The sequence below is a fragment of the Chiloscyllium plagiosum genome, chromosome 22, assembly GCF_004010195.1.
Source record: "Chiloscyllium plagiosum isolate BGI_BamShark_2017 chromosome 22, ASM401019v2, whole genome shotgun sequence".
Classification (NCBI taxonomy): Eukaryota; Metazoa; Chordata; class Chondrichthyes; order Orectolobiformes; family Hemiscylliidae; genus Chiloscyllium; species Chiloscyllium plagiosum.
The window spans coordinates 50007864-50019909 of record NC_057731.1 but is presented as its reverse complement, the minus strand read 5'-3'; the positions used below and the strand labels follow the sequence as shown (position 1 = coordinate 50019909).

Sequence of the window (12046 nt, the reverse complement as noted above, 5' to 3'; positions counted from 1 at the left end):
TAACATAGCAACAGGGAAGGAATAGCAATATAATGATTTGAATGTGTACATAGGATGTATGGCTGGTTAGCTGCAGATCATTCCAAAATTGGTGATGTAGTGGATAGTGAAAAAGATTATCTCCAAATACAACAGGACCATGATCAGATGAGACAATGGGCAGATGAGTGGCAGAAGGAGTTTAATTTAGATTAATGTGAGGTGTTGAATTTTGGTAAGGCAAACCAGGGCAGGACTTATACAGTCAATGGTAGGGCTCTGGGGAGTGTTGCCTGAACAAAGAAACCTAGGGGTGCAGGTGCATAGTTCCTTGAAAGTGGAGTTACAGGCAGGCAGGATGGTGAGGAAGGTGTTTGGCACACTTGCCTTCATTGGTCATAACATTGAGTATAGGAGTTGGGATATCACATTACAGCTGTGTACAGGATATTAGTAAGGCCATTTTTGGAATACTGATCCACTGCCTTGCATGGAACTCGGAGATTCAAACGGAGGGGCAGGTAGAATTGGACCACCATCAACTTGCAAGTTCCTCTGCAAGCAATGCATCATTCTGATTTATAGATTCATAGAGTCATAGAGCCTGGAAAAAGATTCTTTACTCCAACCCGTCCATACTGACCAGTCATCCCAATCCGACCTAGTCCCACGTGCTAGCATGAAATTCTATTTGCCCTTCTATACCTTGTTAAACCTGAAAAGGTGCATAAAAGATTTACAATGTTGTCAGGGTTGAAGGGTTTCAGCTATAGGAAGAGGCTGGATGGGCTGAGGCTTTCTTCCCTGGAGCATTGGAGGCTGAGGGGGTGACCTTACAGAGATGTATAAAATCATGAGAGGCATGGATAGGGTGAATAGTCAAGGTCTTTACCCTAAGATGGGGGAGTCCAAAACTAGAGGGACAGGTTTAGGGCGAGAAGAGAAAAGTTTAAAAAGGATCTGAGGGATAACTTTTTCCGCAGAGGTTCAAATCCACCCTGTCGGTGTAGAGTTTGCACTTTCGCGCTATGTCTGCCTGGGTTTCCTCCATGTGCTCCGGTTTCCTTTCACAGTCCAAAGATGTGCAGGTTGGGTGGATTGACCACAGGAAACACGGGGTTACAGGGATAGGATAGTGGGTCTCGGTGGGCAGTCTTCGGGTTGGTTCAAACTTGATGGGCCAAATGGCCTGCATCCACACAGTAGGGATTTTGTGATTCTAAAAGCGTCCATTCAAATATTTTTAAAAGGATTCTCATCTAATTGGCAGCATCTTCAACACTTTCGAATGGAGGTGTCCTAACCAGAGTCTAAAGCAAAAGCGCAGGTGAGCTATGAACACAGGTTGCTACTGAAACCAAGCTACTGACAACAAAATGGCTGAGATATTGTGCGCACTCAGGTCGTGCTTAGTCCACACAGATGCTCATGATATGGAGCCACAGCTTTGTCATTATTGGACCACTGACCCAAAGAAACTGAATAAGGTTCCCCCTGTGTGCTGAAGAGGAGACTGAAAAATTGAACCATTGCTTCAGCAGCTTTCGGGTAAGCCTAGAATGAAGACCGAAGGGCAGCTGCAAGCCAAGGCAGTAACAGCACTGGCTGCAGAAGGCAATCCAATATTACAGAGTGGGAGTTCAACTTCTTATTAAAATGTACAAAGGAGCTAAGGCAACTTGCGGGAGTGGGCCCTGAAGCCAACACAGCATAGAATGAGCATTTGTTTCCCGATTGCTGTAATGGAAGATTAAAGGTAAAATACTGGAGATGCTGGAAATCTCAAACAAACATAGAGAATACTAGAGAAATTAAGCAAGGCCTGGCAGCATCTGTGCAGAGAGAAACACAGTTAACATCTCCTGTCCAGTTCTGAAGAAGAGTCACTCCCAACTCAAGACGTTAACTCTATTTCTCTTGGATGCCACCAGACCTGCTGAGTTTCTCCAGCATTCTGTGTTTGTAATGGAGGATCAGTTGCTAGCTTAAAAGAAAGGGCCAGCCCCATCGATTTCCAGACCTATAAATTGCTGCAAGTCACACAAAAGAAAAATGCACAACCAGAGCAAGGTACAGCGAGTATAACATTCAAAAAATATTTTCCTAAGGTAAAGACACTGCAGCATTTTGTGGTATGAGACACATCAAGTGGATTCTCTGAGAACTGAGGAGAGCTAAGCTGAGGTGGGTGTGTGTGGCGCTGTAAATCAATTTCTTCATTTTTGCTCTATTTCTTCCAACCGCACATTCCGCTTGGTTAGGAAGAGCCTGGGCAACTCATGCCTTGAGCCTCTCCTCAAAGGGACCACCAACGATGTGGGGATGGGATTTGGCTGGGCAAGCAGTGTGAGTTGGGCTCAGCCCGAGTCACATTTTCCCTTTCAGGTGGTGAAGCCAACTTGCTCCCACAATGGCAGCCACTCAGCATTACCACCCACAGCCAGGTGTGGTCAGGTGAAGGCTGGTGAGGGCAAAGGAGGGAGTGGGAGTCGAGGGCTGTGATTTGAGGTTGGGGGTTGGAGGGGGAAAACTCTTCCTGTTTGGAGCCGCTCTGCCCCATTGACATATCCCGATATCAGCAGCACAGGGCCACAAAGCGCGATACTGTCTCCCCAAAGGTAATCAAACATTGTTCAGCAAAAATCATTCAACGTCAAGCAAACGGTGAGGAACACCGACCAACAGCTGCACAGCGCAATGGCTATTACTCTTGTCTTTCACTGTCGAGTACAGAAAAGTGCCTATTAGACATGTACTCTCCTCAGTGTAAATAAATTGAAAGCATGTCATTTTCACAAGGAAGTAATATTGACTCTCATCTGCCCTAAACATTGCTCGATGGGGGTGGCCAGGCTGGGTGTGCTTTTCTTGGCTCGTGGCTTTGTGGATCTAGTAGACCCCACAAAAACTCTTCTAGAGAAACACAAATAATCGACTTCAAGATGTAGTTTTGTGCTGAGCTCCTGCTGGACTTGAAGTCTAACATATACTTTTTTGTACAGTGCGGCTGCAGAATACAAAGCCGTCTCTTCTTTCCCCCGAGTTTGTTTAAACAGGTGCAGAGACTATCCCGCCTCCTCCACACCCTACTGCACCCCTCCACCCCCCACCGTTAGCTTTCTACCTACAGATACCCACTAAACTATAGGTGGCTCAGTCTCAAATCCTTCCATTTTCTTCATGAAGTCAAAAGCGGCCAATTATTTCAGAGGAAGAAGAGGCAAATTCATATCTGCTTGATGGTTTTTTTGCAAAATTTTACTGAATTAATTGCTCACTTTAAGACAGAAAGGCAACTTCTTTCCAATCAGCCCTGTGTGTGCAATGTATCTCAGTACAAGCAGGAGAGAGCCTGAGCAAACAAGGACCTTGAAAAGAATAGTCTGTTAATGAGATTACAAACAGATCAATCACTTCATTAGGCCCCTGCTAACAGTGTGCAGAGATGGGATATACAAAGCTAGCTACTGCCTCGCAAAAAGATGTCCATGGTCACAGTGTACCCAGCGCGGTTTGTATAAAAAAAGCTGCTTCTCTGTTGGTTTTGACGTATTGAGGGTAGGGCTAGCAAAGTGTCAAAAATAGCAGTCGTACACAAATAAAAATTCAGGTAAGGTCTTCCTAGCACCCTCTTTATATTAGAGTTATAGAGATTTTACAGCACGGAGGAAAGGTCCTTCGGCCCATTGTATCTATACATTTATCCTAATACTATATTCCAATGTAGCCTGTGCACTATGACATTTCAAGCATTCATTTAAATACTTCTGAAAGGTCTGGAGAGTTTCTGTCTCCACTAGTTTTTTTATGCAGTGACTTCCAGATACATATCACCCGTCTGGGTATTTCCTCAAATCACCTTACCTTAAAACTGTACCCCCTGGTTATTGGGCCCTCTAATATTGGGGAAAACATCTCACTATCTGTGCTCCTCATAATGCATTGTAGGACTCTACTCATTGCAATCCAGCTGCCCCTGTCCCTTTTACACTGGCAGGCTAGATACATGGTCTGGCAATAACAGTTCAATAACTTGCATTTGTATAGTACCCTTAACAAAAATGGAAAAAATCCCAAAGTATTCTTTCGGAGTGTAATGTGACAAAAATGGACACTCAGGTTTGTAAGGAGACTTTAGTAAATAGAAAATGCTGGGGTTGTAAAGGTGAGTCATATAGGGTTTGAAACATTAATACGGTTTCTCTCTCTTTTCACAGATTCTGAGTTTCTACATTTAGTTTAGATTTCCAGAATCCGCAATATTTTACTTCCGTAAGGAGATATTAGGGCAGGCAAGCAAAAGACTCAACAAAGGAGAAAGGTTGCAAAGAAAGAAAGATTTAAATGAATACAGTGCTTTTCATAATCTCAGGACATGCCATAGTGCTTTACATACAATAAAATACTTTGCAAGTGTAATCACTGTTGTAGGTCAGGAAATGAGACAATCCATTTGTGTACTGTAGACCTAATATGACTGAAGAGCGAGATTTAGGCGAGGAATTCCAGTACAACAGCACAGAATGGTAAAGTCAAGGACCAAGAATAAACTGCCTGTGCACAAATCCACTGGGGTAGTGTTGCAACATCACAATGAAGTCACAGAGACATGGTATGGACCAGACCAGACCAAACCCCCTCAACATATTTTAAGAAGATAGCCTAACTTTTCTTATTTTAAAGGTAGACGTGAAGTGCTGTGTTCCAGATGCAATGCAACTGGTCAAACTACTCAACATTAAACAAAACACAATTTATTTAAACACAAGAGTTAGAATACAAACAAAAGAAAGAGGAATTTAGAATAATAGATACAGTACCCACCACTAATTAATTGTTCCAATATAGTAACATCCCAAAAACACACCCCTTGGCAAAAAGGCAAATTCATACTCACATGCAGTTCTCCAATCCAGGAAAAAAAACTGATAAAAAATTCAGAGAAAGTAGCAGTTAGGAGACATTCACTGAAGCTTCCAACTCTTTTGAGACCCCAAAGGCTTCGGCTTAAAACGAAACCCAAAAACTAAAAAATCTGGAAAGCCTGGTCTGTGAGAGCTGGCCACACCCAGGTTGCTTCCATTGATCCAACTTTTTAAAAAGTCCCCAAGGCCTCACAAGTTGTTTACTTTTTTAGAGACAGCTTGCTACCTCTGCCTTACATCCAGGACAAAATAACCTCTCAAGGTGACAGCATCATCACATACATTGTCCATTTCTGGCTGAGCTACTTCAGAGCATCACTTTTACTTTAAATATCTCACATGCTGACTCTCACTGCAAACTCACCCACGGTGACTACTCACAAGAATTAAGAGGGTTCTTGGCATCAGTGGAAAGGTAGCACAGTCTTTGTTGGTGCCTTTTGACAGAGACGGGGAGAGTGTGGAGAGAGGAGGCAGGTGGGAAATATTTGACTCGCTTCTCATTTGAAGGTGGAACTGACTTCATTTCAGGTCACAAAGGAAATATCCCTTTAAGGAGACAAATTGGTGGCACATATTGTGCACATTAGAAGCATCAAGATAGTGGCCTCCCACACTGAAGCAGGGTGGGTTCCTCCCTTTTTCTGCCTGAAAACTGCATTGGGAGGTTCTTAGACAGCAATTGAATTTTCATCCCCTCTCACCCAGCGTAACCAATGAAGTACACCTGAAGTGTAAGTACTGTTGCAATTGAGTATACAAGGCAGTCAATTGACACACAGCAAGGTCCGACAACGAGCACTGTGATAATAAAACAAAGAACTGCGGTTGCTGGCCATCTGAAACAGAAAAAGAAATTGCTGGAGCGGTGGCACAGTGTCTCAGTGGTTAGCACTGCTGCCTCACAGCACCAGGGATTCCAGCTTTGGGCGACTGTCTGCATGGAGTTTGCACATTCTCCCCGTTTCTGCATGGGTTTCCTCCCACACTCCAAAGATGTGCAGGTCAGATGAATTGGCCATGCTAAATCACCCATAGTGCCAGGTGCATTAGTCAGAGGGGAAATGGGTCTGGGTGGGTTACTCTTTCAGAGGTCTGGTGTGGACTTGTTGGGCCAAAGGGCCTGTTTCCACACTGTAGGTAATCTAATCTAAAAACTAAGTAAGCCAGGCAGCACCTGTGGGAAGAAAGCAGAGTTAACATTTTGAGTCCAGTAACTCTTCATCGGAATGGTACTGCATAAGCAGTGTGAAAATGACTAGCTATCCTGTTTGTGTGATATTGGTTGGGGAATAAATATTGGTCAGGTTATTCCCCAGTATCATGGTTTCTTTAAACTTCAGTGTGGGGGTGGGGTGAAGGGGGTGAACTATGAAAAGGGTGCACAGATACTTCAGTGATTTGGACAGATTGAGTGGGCAAATGCATGACAAATGGAAGTATAATGAGGTTATCTGCTTAAGTATTTTAAACAGGAAGGCACATTATTATCTAAATGGCAAGACGTCGGAAAAGGGGGAGGTACAATGAGAGCTGGGTGTCCTTGTGCACTAGTAAGCGTACAAATGTAGCTGGCAGTGAAGTTGGCAAATGATGTGTTGGCTTTCATAGCAACAGAATTTGAATACAGGAGAAGGGATGTCTTGCTGCAAATATACAGGGTCTTGGTGAGACCACACTTGGAGTACTGTGTGCAGTTTTGGTTTCCTTATCTGAGGGAGGAATTTTCTCATTTTGGAGGAAGTACAACAAAGGTTTACCAAGTTGATTCCTGGGATGGCAGGAGTGCTGTATGAACTGGATCAGTTCAGCACTATATCACTGGAGTTGAGAAGATTGAGGGAGGGTCTCATTCCAACATATAAAATTCCAACAGGCTGAGACTGGGGAAACATCGGACGTTCCCAATAACCAGGGATTCCAGAACATGGGGGTCACAGTCTAAGGAGAGTGTGAACCAGGAAAACACTCTGCCATGGAAAGCAGTTGAGGCCAAAACACTGATTGTTTTCAAGAAGGAGTTAGATATAGTTCTTAGGGCTAAAGGCATCAATAGGTATGGGGAGAAAGCATGAGCAGGGGATTGAATTGGATGATGAGCCAATTTAAACCTTTGATCGGGAAAGACAAAAATAAAAATAATAAAGCAAAGCTCACTACTCCATGCCCTGACTAGACTTTGGGGCAAGATCAATTGTTGACAAGCTATGCTGAAACATTCAGGTTCAGGTTCAGTGCTGACCATTTGCAGTGCTATGAGAGAGATGTGGGTAAACTGGTATCCAGGACATGTTTTATTCAAAGTTCATGTCATCTCAATGCACATTCTTCTGTTAATTGGTTTAAGCTACACTTAACAATACATAGAATAATCCATTTACGATTGGAGTTTTGCCTCAGGTATTTTAATTATCTATTACGTATATGCACCAGCTTGTAAATTGTTCAGCTATAATTTAAAGATAGTAGTGCTTGCATTAATTTGATGCCCTGTCGCATTGTCAAAATGGGCATAGACCTTTTGGACTGCAAATAATGCCTGTCGAGAGTGTGGTACTAGAAAAGCACAGCAGGTCAGGCAGCATCCAAGGAGCAGGAAAATCAAACTTTCAGGCAAAAGCCCATCCTGATGAAGGGCTTTTGCCAGAAACATCGATCCTCCTGCTCCTCGGATCCTGCCTGACCTGCTGTGCTTTTCCAGAACCACACTCTCTACTCTAATCTCCAGGAAGATAGGATGGTGAAGAATGCATTTGGAACACTTGCTTTCATTGGTCAGAACATGGAGTATAAGAGCTGGGACTTCATGTTGCAGCTGTGCAGGACATTGGTGAGGTCACCTTTAGAGTACCGCATACAATTCTGGTTGTCCTTCTGTAGGAAGGATGTTACTGTGACTGGAGGGTTTGAACTATAAAGTGAGGCTGAAGAGGCTGAGGCTTTTTTCTCTGGAGCTTCTGAGGTTATGGGGTGACCTTGTAGAGGTTTATAAAATTATGAGGCGCATGGAAAGGGTAAATAGCTAAAGTCTTTTTGCTAGGGTGGTGGAGTCCAAAATTAGAGGGCATAGGTTTAAGTGAGAGGGAAAAGTTTTAAAAAGGATGTGAGGGGTAAATTCTTCATGCAGAGGATGGTGCATGTATGGAACGAGCTACCAGAGGAAATGGTGGAATCAGGTACAATTACAACATTTATAAGGCATCTGGATGGGTATATGAACAGGAAGGGTTTAGAGGGATATTGCTCAAATGCTGGCAAACGGGGCTAGGTCAAATTGGGATGTCAAGTCGGAAATAGCTCTTTCAGAAAACAGGCGCAGTTACCTCCTGATAGTAAACAGCACTCTATTCTACAGGATAGTTTTACTTCCTTGTTCTCTAAACATTCCAGCATTTTGAATCTCAATCTGAGATTTAACTCTAACTCACTTATATGTTAAGGAGGTGGTGGCGTAGCAGTAATGTCACTGGTCTAGTAATGCAGAACCACAGTTAACGTCCTATAGGATATAGGTTCAAGTCAAATTATAACATAGGAATGCAAGAAACAGGATTAGTGTGAGGTAATGTATTTACTAATGTCTAACAATTGAACCTGGATAAGTATGAGGTAATGTATTTACTAATGTCTAACAAGGGATTACACACAAATGGTTGAACCCTGGGAAAGGATAGTTGAAGATCAGAGAGCTGTGTGTATCCACAATAGAATGTGGGGAAATAAATAGTGAAATCTTGAAAAAGATGTCCATATGACAGAGAAGGAGGTGCTGGATATCTTAAAACACAAAGATAGGTAAAACCTCAGGACCTGAACTGGTGTACCCTAGAATTCTGTGGGAAGCTAGGGAAGTGATTGCTGGGCCCCTTGCTGAGATATTTGTATCATCAATAGTCACAAGTGAGGTGCAGGAAGACTGGAGGTTGGCTAACATTGAGCTTCTATTTAAGAAAGGCAGTAAGGAAAAGCAGGAAAACGATAGACCGGTGAGCCTGATACTGGGACAGGATTTACATGTATTTGGAAAGGCAAGAACCGATCAGGGGTAGTCAACATGACTTTATGAGTGGAGAGTTGTATCTCACTGTCTTGATTGAGTTTTTTGAAGAAGTAACAAAGAGGATTGTTGCGGGCAGAGCAGTGGATGTGACCTATATGGACTTCAGTAAGGCGTTCGACAAGGTTTCTCATGGTAGACTGGTTAGCAAGATTAGATCACATTGAATACAGGGAGAACTGGCTTGAAGGTAGAACACAGAGGGTGGTGGTGGAGGGTTGCTTTTCACACTGGAGGCCTGTGACCATCAGTGTGTCACAAGGATCAGTGCTGGATTCTCTGCTTTCTGTCATTTATATGTGATTTGGATGTGAACACCAGATGTATGGTTTGTAGGTTTGCAAATGACACTAAAGTCAGAGGTGTAGTGGACAGTGGAGAAGGTTATCTCAGAGTATAACAGGATCTTGATCAGATGGGCCAATGGGCCGAAGAGTGGCAGATGGAGTTTAATTTAGATAAACGTGAAGTGCTGCATTTTGGAAAGGCAAATCAGGACAGGACTTATTAACTGAATGGTAAGGTCCTGGGGAGTATTGTTGAAGAAAGAGAATGCAGGTTCATAGTTCCTTGAAAGTGGAGTTGCATATGGATAGGATAGTGAAGGTGATGTTTGGTATGCTTGCCCTTATTGGTCAGTTCACTGAGCATAGGAGTTGAGACATGATGTTGCGGCTGTATAGGACTTTGGTTTGGCCACTTTTGGAGTATTGCGTTCAATCCTGGTCTCCCTCCAATCGGAAGGATGTTGTGAAACTTGAAAGAGTTCAGGAAAGGATGTTGCCAGGTTTGGAGGGTTTGAGCTATAGGAAGAGGCTGAATGGCTGGGGGGGGGGGGGGGTGACCTTATAAAATGTGGTTGTAAAATAATGAAAGGCATGGGTAGGTAAATAGGCAAGGTCTTTTGCCTGGGGTGGTGGAGTACAAAACTAGAGGGCATAGGTTTAAGGTAAGAGGTTGAAAGATATAAAAAGGATCTAAGGGGCAATTGTTTCACACAGAATGGTGTATGTTTGGAATGAGCTGCCAGAGGAAGTGGTGGAGGCTGGTACAATTACAACATTTAAAAGGCATCTGTCTGGATACATGAATAGAAAGGGTTTAGAGGGAGATGGGCCAAATGCTAGGCAAATGGAATATTTGCTTTATTAGGCAAGTCATTGAATACAGTGCGAGGAGGTAGTGATGGAACTGTATAAAATGCTGGTTAAGCCACAGCTGGAGTACTATGTGTAGTTCTGATGACCACAATTTGGGAAAGAGGTGATTGGTCTAATGAAGGTGCAGAGGAAATTTAGCAAGATGTGGGCTTTTGGTGCGGGAGAGGTTGCTGTGGTCTGAGCTTTGAGGAAAGATTAGAGAGGCACACAAGAATGTGCAGTGGAAAGACAGGAGTATGACACGAAGTAAAAATGCTTAGAGTTACAACACAGACACGATGGATCAAATGGCCTCCTTTTATGAGGCTGGGGCTAATCTCTTTGAAAAGTAGGTAGCTGATAGAGGTATGGAAGTTCTTGAGGGGGCTGGATGGGAAACCACTATTTAATTAGTAAAGGGTCAACAACTAGGGATCATAGCCTTCTACCTCTCACCTTGAATCTAAGAGGAGAGAAGAGGATACCTCCCCCCCCCCCCCCCCGAGTGTGATGGGTGTGCAGAAGTGGCTTCCTAAAAGAGTGGTTGAATCAGAAAGTCTTGTAATATTTCAGCAGTGTTTAGATATTCACTTCTGTTGACATTAATTACAACTCTGCCTGCTGTGTGTTAACCAATCATCATCAATCCTGATGACAGACAGTGAGATTTGAATTCAAGAAAAGCAGGAGTTAATAGCTGGCCCAATGATAACTCTGTTGATTGTCAGGTAAAGATGTTTGGTTCACTAAAGTGTTTAGGGAAGGAAATATTTCATTCTCAACTGCTCTGGTCTACAAGTGACTCCAAACCTGCAGCTAGAAGGTCGACTCTTAGCTGCCCTCTGAAATGGCAAGAAAACCAGTCAGTTCAAGGGCAATTGGGGCTAGTCAACAAATGTTGCCCTTGCCAGTTACACCCACATCCCATTCACAAATGAGAAAAAAAGACGTACTCAACAGACCCAATAACGAAGCTGACAGATTGATCTTTAATCCTGACATGGAATTGGATTTGGAACCATTCAAACTGGTGAAGATCAGTGGTGTTTGTGACTCAATAGACCTACTTGATTTCCATCACTAATGGCCACCCACTTGCATACATCACTAATTCCATGTGGAAATTGCCCTACAGGTTTCTTTTCAAATAAATTCTCAAGATGTGAGTTAAAATGTTTGATAAACAACCACTGAGATAGCATGAAAAAATCATTTTTAAAAAAACGCAGTATGTGGTTAGAGCCTGGAATGCATTGTCAGAAAAGGCAATGGAGGCGGAGGCAGATTCAACACTGGCTTTCAGAAAGGAATTGGATTCAAAAGCATTTGTAGGTGAAAAATGGCAGGGATTTGGTAAAAGTTTATAAGAGTAGGAATAAATGAGCACCCTATGATCTGTACATCTTTGCTTACTATGATCTGCCTGTTCTTCTCACAAACAAAGCTTTTCACTGTACTTAGGTACACATGACTACAATAAATCAAATCAAATCAAATCAAATCACATCTCGAAGAACAACAGTTTTCTTTCCCCAAAGGATATTAGTAAACCAGTTGCATCTTTAGATATTTTGTAATCAACCTATTCAGAACTACAGTTAGTTTTATATTAATCTGACAACTTCATGGCCAATTTAATAGATAGCAGCACTTTTTCCAGTTTCGAACTAGTTCAAACTCTCAAAGTGGCATATGAACTTATGTTTTTCGTGATTGTTAGTCCATTAGATTTTGACTTGACTACCAACAATGTAGAATGAAATGGGAATAGATGAGTTGCTTTTGCAGTGAGCCTCCACAAGTACAACGGGCCAAATTGCCTCCTTCTATGCTGTGACTATGATTCTGTGCATTGGCACTGGCTCAAATGAAATTTTCCACACTGTTACCGAGCATGGAGTCATACAGATATACAGGACGGACCACCCTCTGCGTGAAAAAAAGTT

General features: G+C 42.8%; 1 protein-coding gene across 2 annotated transcripts in view; it reads right to left on the bottom strand.

Moving 5' to 3' along the window:
* The window catches only part of slc25a28 (solute carrier family 25 member 28), a 183024-nt gene that overhangs the window by 141547 nt on the left and 29431 nt on the right, over positions 1–12046 (bottom strand). The window lies entirely within an intron of this gene.